At 43.4% G+C, this 8,254-nt stretch overlaps 1 protein-coding gene across 1 annotated transcript in view; it reads right to left on the bottom strand.

Annotated features, from left to right (window-relative positions):
* Positions 1 to 7,644, bottom strand: part of LOC106819254 (sulfotransferase 1A1-like) — a gene marked incomplete at its 3' end in the record, with an annotated part of 19,219 nt that extends 11,575 nt beyond the window's left edge. Inside the window, exon 1 of the mRNA XM_014823899.1 lies at positions 7,440 to 7,644. The remainder of the gene's footprint in view (positions 1 to 7,439) is intronic.
* Positions 7,645 to 8,254: the final 610 nt, after the last annotated feature.

An 8,254-nucleotide genomic window follows, 5' to 3' on the forward strand; every position in this document is an offset into this window, starting at 1 on the left:
TCCCTATTTCCAGTTCCTATCATGTCGTCAGCGCGTTTTTTTTTTTTTATTTTTCTAGTTAAAATACTGACTCCCAAATGCTCACGTCATGCAGCTACAGCACGTGTAACAAAAACGACTGAGAACGAGAGACGGCGTATAGCGACGCATGAACTACCTGCAATTCCTCTGTTGGGATATTTTGACGTTAATCGCCCAACTCTATATATATTATATCGAGCAAGGACGCAACGCATAACGGCTTTCCGCCAAATCTGCGGCTACGAGGTAGTTTATGTATAGAACGTATATGTACGTTCCGACTGGTTCCCCGCTAGATAGCACTGCCGTGAAAGTTCCGCCGCCTTCCCCGTATTTCATCACGATCTTAAACATCTCAATATCGAACGCAAAATTAAAATATTCTTCCCACCATTTAATCACATGCGGCAGATCTGACTCGATAGCCTCCCTGATTGTACACCCGTCCGCCATGATGCTTTCAAATCAAATGCGTATATGGCCTGCTCATGGCCTCCCCGATGTGTAACGTCCGCTATGTCAGGTGAGAAAACCCGAGACGTATGCCTATACTCAATTCCGACAGGCTGATACGTGGTGGTGTGTCAGCGATATCTTTACAACTGCCATGGCCATCACGTTGGGCAATGGTCATGTCGCGGTAACACTAGATGGCAGTTTCTTTGTGAGTTTCCAAACAGATGGCAGTGTGTTTTTAGACTGCTCCACACGCCCGCTAAATGCATTCTCCGCCTGCATACTGCATAGGTATAATTGTTTGATTCCTATAAAATGATTGACAATATCCTTAAAAATATCACTCAAAATTGGATATTTGCCATTGGATGGCTCGTGACAACGGCGCTGTACGCAGTGTTTCTGTATGTTTTGGGTGTTGCTAGAACACGGGCGTCAAAAGAGGGTGCCGTTACGTGGCAGCACTAGTCACTTCGTACGCTTCAAAGTCCAAATCTTCCACAGAAAGATTCCAGCAGTCATACTTCCGTGCTAAGACATGCCATGCCTTATTTCCCTAACCCTAACCCTAACCTAATCCTAACCCTAACCCTAACCTGACCTAACCCTAATTCTAAACAAAATGCAGCCACATCACGTGACCCTCCTTCGACGCCCGTGTTCTAGCAATTCCAGTATGTTTTGCTCAGCTGTGTGCTGTGTCGGGTGGCGTGTGTGCGCTTGCTCGCCGAGCAGAACGCGAAAACGCTGGGAAACAAAATTTCCGCTAAAGGGCTTAGGCTAAAGGCTGCATTAGGCTAAAGCTTAGGCCTGGCTTAGGCATTAGGCTAGGCATTAGGCTAGGCTAGCTTAGGCATTAGGCTAAAGGCTGCATTAGGCCTGCATAAAGCCTAGCGCACACACCCGAGCAAAACGGGAAATTTTGTTTGCCAGCGTTTCGCGTTCTGCTCGGCGAACAAGCGCACACAGCTGAGAAAAACATACAGAAACACTGCGTACAGCGCCCGCTGTCACATGCCATCAAAAATAGCCATCCAATGGACATCCATTTTGTGTGTCAATGTGATATTTTTAAGGATATTGATTGGAGACCGTCTGTGGCGTTTCGCTGTGTAGCAGAACGATTTGACGCACACACCCGAGCGCAAACATACGCTGCAGGCGAAAACACGCTCCGCGAATCAAACATTGTGCTTGTTCAGCGAAACACGCTCAGCTGAGCAATGTTTCTTGTTTCGGGAATCCGCACACAGCCACGAACATCGAGCGAAACATGTTTTGGCTCCACGTTCAGGTGTTTTGCTCGGGTGTGTGCGTTGGGCTTTATGCTTTAAGCCTAGACATGACACACAAAATTGGATGTTCATTGTGATGGCTATTTTTGATGTCATGTGCACGGCGCTGTACACATACAGTGTTCCTGTATGTTTTGTTCAGCTGTGTGCTGCTGTCGGGTGGCGTATGTGCGCTTCGCTCCCGCCGAGCAGAACGCGAACGCTGAAAACAAATTTCGTTTTGCTCGACTGCAAACGCTGGAAAACAAAATTTTCCGTTTTGCTCGGGTGTGTGCGCTAGGCTTTAGTAACAATCAAGCGAACAATGCGAAATAAACAATGCAATGCGCACCAACTGCCGATAAAATACGTAGACTGGTCCGCTCTGGACAGTTCCACTAGCGTTACACTGGAACTGTCGAGCGCGGACCAATCTATAAAATACGCGGCTTCAGAAATACGGTATTTAGCGTTCACACGAGGAAATGCGCGGTCCAAGAGATCCGGTATTTCTCAAGCACGGCAAATTAATCGGGTTCTGGGAAGCCGCGTATTTCAACAAATACCGGGTCTGTTAATACCGTATTTCTTAGTCCGCGCATTTTGCCTCGTGTGAACGCTAAATACCGAATTTCTTGCTACGTGTGAACGCGGCTATTGACGTATACATACGACAGGCGTGTGAAGGCTAGTGCAGGTGTTTCATCACTGATTGAATCAGTAGTGGTGAGCCTGGTGGGAGGTGTGATTACTGACCAATAGACTAGTGAAGGCAGCTGCGCCCACTGACAATAGGTAGGCACACGCAGCTCAGTTCAAAAGCATCAGTCCAAATCAAGCCGTCACACGCACCCGTGCCCGCGCTCACGGTTGTCCAATTGTCAATTTGTTATAATTCATCCCTGATTATATCCTAAATGTATCACAAGGGTTTCCACGATGGGGCAGTAATTTTTTCAGCATTCCCGACATTTTATTGTATCAACAGTGCTGAAGCGACTAAAACAGCGTTTTATACCACGTTCATTGATATGTTGTAGCAGTCCTCCATGCGACCTTTTTCACCTCTGATTAACCCTGTGTTCATCAAAGACGTACGTAGCTGTGCAAATATCGGCAGATGCACGGACGCGTTATATATATATATAGTCAAGTTATATAGTTATATATAGTAGCTGCACGGGGCGCGGAAAACTTGATCAAACAGCCGACAGTTCACACGTAGTTCAAACGCTCTCTCGTAATTTCGGTCATAAAATTTCGGGCCGAATCCCATATAGATTTTTTTATTTATAGCAAATGTTTATGGAGAGTTGGGGTTAGGTTTTTCTTTAGCGACTGTAGAAATGGTCAGGGTAGAACTGCCCTAAAACGCACGAAATATATAACACAGAAATTCTCTATAGTCTGTTACTCAACATTTGCTGTCCGTATATAGAGGTAATGTATGTGAAGCGGTTATGGATATCCTGTCACAATAAAACCAGTTTTAGTTTGCTGTCTCCGTAATTAACACGCTGTTGGGGTTAATGACGAGAGTAAGTTAACGTTCTACTTAACTCATATCCCGGTTATTATACCGTACGGGGTGGAGAAAATCCGTGTCGTGCTCAGTCGGCATTCATATCTTTAATGTCTCCGCCCCTTGTTTGAACAAAATTATCGACCAGCTTTTTACCCATTTGTTTAAATAAGATCACGAGCTTGCATATCTAATAGTCCACCTGTCAGTTTTTTTTATGCGCGAGCTTGCTGCATGGTTTTGCGAAATGAAAAGTGAGTATGCGGACGAGTTCGATCAAGAGTTGGTCTGGAATTCAGCCTCATTGCTCGCTATTATAAGTCGCTTGCCAGGCGCCAACATCCGAAAATAGTAACGCCATTCACTGAAAGCAGACGCGACAAGACGCCGACATCTTAAGGCCGGCGCACACCAGCCGATTTATCACGCGATTTGATAGGCCCGATAAAAATCAGCCGATATCGGGTAGGTGTGCGCGTTCATTTGGTCTTAAGGCCGTCGCACACCTACCCAAAAATCGGTCCGATTAAAAAATCTCTTCATCGTTTGTAAAATCGGCTTATCGCGACGCCTTCCGATAAACACCCGCACACCTACGATAAAATTGATTATTTAAATCTCCCTCAATTTCGTTCGTCCACGCTTTGTCTATAGTAGTCGCCATTTTGAATGTCATGTGACACGGGCACGTTCAGCTATTGGCTGTTCAATATTTATCGTAGAGGATTTCACGAGTTCACGCGCACACCACAAAATCTTGTCGGATTACACAAAATCGCTTCAAAATAATCGGTTCAAAATCAAACATGATTTGGAACGATCACCCGATAAAAATAATCGTAAGTAAAATCGTCTACAAATGAACGCGCACACCTACCCGATATCGGCTAATTTTTATCGGGCCGATCAAATCGCGTGAAAAATCGGCTGGTGTGCGACGGACTTTATGCTTCATTGTAAACTGTTCTGAATTCAAAGGTTAGCAAGGGAGAGTATAATCGCCAAACTGTTTAATGTCTGTGGTATGTCAACCTTAAAGGCATAATAAGCCCATTGCTTATGCAAAGTTGACGAATGCTAGAGTAACTTGCACCTTGTGTAGTTGACAAATACATAACCTTACATCCAAACGCGTATTAGTTTGTCCAATGTCACCGCTGGTCATTAAGAAATGCCTAATTGAAATCTGCAGTCCAAAAATCAGTTGTTTACAGTTTCAAACTGCTGCCGGCGAAGCGGGTGTGATACAGATTTATAGTGCACCGGACATTTTTGCACGCATGCTCGGCCGTACGCAATGCTATCATCAGTGATTTCGTAAACATGGACGCTCGTGATAAGGAACTTTTTGTCAGGGCTGTCCACGTGCGTCCGTGATTAGTACGTGTGTTTTACTCCATTTCTATGTTTAGTCCATGGCCGTGGTTACACCGCTGACACCTCCATTTTATCTGGCGTCCAAAACATACGGGCTGCACAAATGTTTACGTCATCACTTGACTCCTGGATGACATTTACGGCACGTAAATGATACGTTGATACATATCAACAACCGATTTCAAGTCTTGTTTGCAAAGGTAACCAGCAGTGATATTGGACAAACTAATACGCATTTAGCTATTAGGTTATGTACTTATTAACTACACAAGGTGCCAGTTACTTTAGCATTCGTCAACATTGCATAATCAATGGGCTTATTACGCCTTTAACATGTAACTTTTAATAATATTTTTTTGCAGACTTGAATATATTTCCAGACAATACTGCATCAAACGCATACACTAGCACACCCAGCAGCAACAGCAGCAGCAGCAGCAGCATCAAGCGCTCCACTACCATCCGGCCAAGAGCAAGAACAAAAAACACATCCCGACAGTGTCAGCGAGACCAGATATTTGGTAGGCACATTAATTAATATTGTTTATCAAAACTATATAACATCTTAACAAACTATACTAATTTTGTATCAGGAGAGTTTAAACGTTGCACCATTTCATATTTATTTGCTCTGTCAATATTTTTCTAATTTCATAGATTGTCCATGCAATCGTTACGTTGTTTCGTTACTGATAATCTATTTATTTTAAAGACTGCTGCCTAATTAATACCACTGTTAGCAATGATAATATAACACTCTCCATTTTAACTTCAGGTGAAGTCGGCAAAGTTTTCTATAACTGACGTATCATACAAAGTAAAGTGTGGTACAATGCTCATCCCAATGTAATTTTATATTGAGTTTTATTTAAGAAGTCATAGATAAATTAAGGGCTTGAAGAATAGTCCGCACACATTTGGGACGATGTTTTTTTTTACTTGAAAATGATTCCTAGGCGATTTGGAAATGTTTGAGATTGAAAAAAATATTTTGTTTGTTGTAATGTTATATATCTCTTCGTGTATTTAAGGAGAACTATCCAGGGGACCATTTAACGGTGTAAATAATGGTAAATTGCGACTTCGTCTACAACGACTTGGTCTACTGTTCACCTGGTTTAATTGGCAGTAGATCAAAAGGGTATATGACCCCTGTCCACCGGATATTTGCTTATTTCAGTGTATAAATTTATAACGCACGTTTTTTTTTCTAGTTTATAGAAAATGGACTTTTTTTTATAATAGAGCGAGCACTTGTGACAGGTGACTGTTGTATATGAAATAAACAATGCATTGTGGATGAAAGACGAAGTCTTACTTAACTTTATAGAGGTGAATTTTAATGCAAAATATAAAATATACTAACATTTTTTCACAAAAATATTTTTAATATAAATTATCATAAACGATACTATCCTGCAACCCTATGTAAGTGGATATCGGCATAGTCCGTGACGTCATATACCCATAATTGTAATTGCGCGAAAAGGAACACGATCGGACAAACTATTATTGTGTTGTGTATATCTATGGTAAAATGTTTACATAATCTGGCCGAGCCCATGTAGAATACTGACATAAAACGCCGTGAGTAATGTAACAGTTCTACATTGCTAGCAGCGCGCTATTTGAAATAGTGACGTTGTTGCGCATGGGCGTGATGTCAGTATTTCACATACTGGCGGGACGGATTAACTGCAGTCTATATATATCAAGAGCTCACAATAGAGCTCTATTATAGCTTTCTAGAGATCTCTATTATATGAGCTCTTAATATATATATAACTATAATATACATAACTACAACTAGTCCGGGCCAGGCCGCTAGACAAATATTGCTGTCACGTGGTGTGTCAGCGATATCTTCACAACTGCCATGGCCATCACGTTGGGCATTGGTCATGGGGTAATGCTATCCCCCGGGCGTGGAGGGAGGTGACCGCAACGTGGCAGCACTAGTGTTAGGCTAGTGTTAGGATTAGGGTTAGGGTCAGGGTTAGGGCTAGGGTTAGTGTTAGGATTAGGGTTAGGGTTAGGGTTTTTGCATCGTGATATCTGTCCCCACACCATAGATTAATTTTTGTGGATCACAATACCTATATATCCAGATTACAGACGGAGATAGCATACACATTCACGACAAGTTCCAGATCGATCTAATTGATTTTGAAAGCATTAGTCAACTGATATCACGTGACCCTCCTAACCACAGCCCGGAGATAGCAAGAAACCCCTTGGCTCCATCGCGCAATGTAATACCATGAACACGGCCAGCCTGTTATGTATGGTTGCCAGCCCAGCAAGAGCAGTGTGTTGCTGATTAAATTAAGAAGACAGGCCGAGGCGGGCAATAGGCCACGATGGTAACAAAGTGCACACCGCCAATTGTTATTATAATCAAGTTATTATAACCCGTAAACTAACCACAATAACGCTGATCGGCCAAATGGTAAGCGTGAATTGAGTAACCTCAGATATAAGCCGAATTGTCCTGTATAGAAACCCCCGTATCCTACACTGCGGCTTGAGAAAAGTATATATACAAAGCTATTTCCGTCTTAGAAGCAAGCAGGCACACTTAACCTATCACACACAGCAAGACAGACAGAGAGAGAAGAGAGAGACGATAAAAACGTAAATATAAGATGTAGGGCCTACATTTGAAAAAAAATGGACGGGAATCCAGCCAAACGGGCTGGATAATATTCAGGTTGAAACGTAAACACGCACGCAAGACGTAGAAATAGCGTGTCTGAGAATTAATTGAGTTAGGTGAAATATTACATTACCTTTTCTTTAACTTATTGCCGATTTCAATGCAATTTCCCGAATACACCAGTGTTGATCACGTGACGTAAACAATGTTCCCACACCGCCAGCCGTCCGATGTACTGGCTGCCTTTCAGGCGTGGAGAGAGTACATAGAGATATAACATCTGCGAGTCTGCCCCCGTTTGGGGTCCTAGGTCCTAGGTCCCAAGTCGCTAGATGCGATTGTTTGCCGACTTGGGTGCGACTGATTAAATCTTGGAGCCAAAGTTAAATCAAAGTACATGAGTTGCACTGGCTGTATATGTTATCAGGAGTCTATCAATAGACTGCTGATGTTATGATATCAGGAGTCTATCTATAACTATAAATATTATAACAATAACTATAATAACTATAATATTGATAGACTCCTGATGATATCGGTACGTTGTGGCAGGCGTTACGGAGATGCTGTTGATGCGGGAGTAGATTGAATTGCATGCCTCTACTTATGCAACCCTTCCCTCAGAAATGGGCCCATTGTGGAGCGAAGAGCTATACTGGGCTAACACAAAACCAGAAATTCTGTAGAGAGTGGGGAGTGGGGTGCAGAAATGATTTTTTTCTGTTAAGAATAAAACGTTTGAACCGCAATGGATGCTGACTAGATTTTCTCTATCTCAACAATGTACCACATAGGGCCTACTGGAAAAGGGGCATGCAGTCATGGTGGTTGATGGCGGCGGTGGCGGTGGCGGTGCCGGTGCGGGCGGTGGCGGTGCCGGTGCCGGTGCGGGCGGTGGCGGTGGCGGTGCCGGTGCGGGCGGTGGCGGTGGCGGTGCCGGTGCGGGCG

The sequence above is a fragment of the Priapulus caudatus genome, unplaced genomic scaffold (genome assembly GCF_000485595.1).
Source record: "Priapulus caudatus unplaced genomic scaffold, Priapulus_caudatus-5.0.1 Scaffold3043, whole genome shotgun sequence".
NCBI classification, from domain to species: domain Eukaryota; kingdom Metazoa; phylum Priapulida; class Priapulimorpha; order Priapulimorphida; family Priapulidae; genus Priapulus; species Priapulus caudatus.